This window comes from Galeopterus variegatus, unplaced genomic scaffold, assembly GCF_000696425.1.
Source record: "Galeopterus variegatus unplaced genomic scaffold, G_variegatus-3.0.2 Scaffold4877, whole genome shotgun sequence".
Lineage (NCBI taxonomy): Eukaryota > Metazoa > Chordata > Mammalia > Dermoptera > Cynocephalidae > Galeopterus > Galeopterus variegatus.
In genome coordinates, this window is record NW_007730988.1 from 157323 (window position 1) to 158631 (window position 1309).

The following is a 1309-nucleotide window of genomic DNA, read 5'->3' on the forward strand; positions in this document are numbered from 1 at the left end:
AAAAAAAACCAATGAATAAACTTGGGTTTAAATAGGTGTGAAGACAAAAAATGATCACATCATTTAATGCTGAATATACTAATTATCCTGATTTGAACATCACATATTGAACACAGATATTGTTATTCAATGCTGTACCCCACAGATATATACGACAATTATGTTTCAATAAAAATAAATAAATAAATGTATGTGAAGAAATGTGTATATAAAATAAACTGCAAATCCTTACTAGGAAACATAAAAGAAGTCATGACTGAATGAATTGCAGTCTCTGATTTTCCCTGGTAACATTCAGTATTACAAAGATGTCTATTACCTTCAGCCTACTATAGCTTTCATGTAATTACAAATAAAATCTCAGAAAGGTTTTTTAACTTGACAAAATGATTCTAAAATTCATCTTAAAGAAAAAAATGCTTAAGACTAGCCCATTTTTCCAAAAGAGAGGAGTAACAAAAAGAACCTTACATTACTACCATAGTTACTAAAGGTACAGAACACTGGCCTAATTAGACAGCCCAAAATGCAAAACAGAAAGTCAAGAAAGAGATTCAAGTTCATACAAAAACTTAATATATAATAATAATTTATTTTAAATCTGTAAAGAAGAGAATAAGTAAAGAATAAATATATTTGGGACAAGTGACTAAACATTTGGGGAAGGAAAGTTAGATCCCTAAATCCCACCATACAGCAAACTAATGATACAGGCGTTAAATATATATATGTTTTAAAATAAAGCTATATGTTAACTATAAAAATACAGCTGAATCTTAGGTAGACAAGGCCTTTTAAGTATGATATTGAACCCAGAAGTCATAAAGAAAAAAATAGATAAGACTATAAAAAATTTTTAAACTTTCATGAATAATTTTCAAAATGCCATAAACATACCCATGCAAATTGAGAAAAAAAAATTGAAAAATATATGGAAGACAAATTCCTAATATAAGAAACCCTTAAAAACCAAAACCAAATAAAAACAAACAACCTAATAGAAAAGTAGGCAAAGAACTCATTCACAAAATAGAATATACAAAATGCAACTCATGGAAAAAAAAGAAAACAAAAAATACTAAAGTCAATCAATCATATACAAATGTACATTGTATTAGCAATAAAAGACCTATAAATTAAAATAACATTAAGAGACCATTTTCCCCCAACAGTTTAGAAAATAAAAATGAATGACAGTAGCCAATGTTGGAAAGAATGTAGAGAAACTGGCCCTCCAGAGGGTAATCGGACAACAGGTATTAAAACCCCTGAAAGTACGTTCACCCTTTAATCCACAAGTTTTACTTCT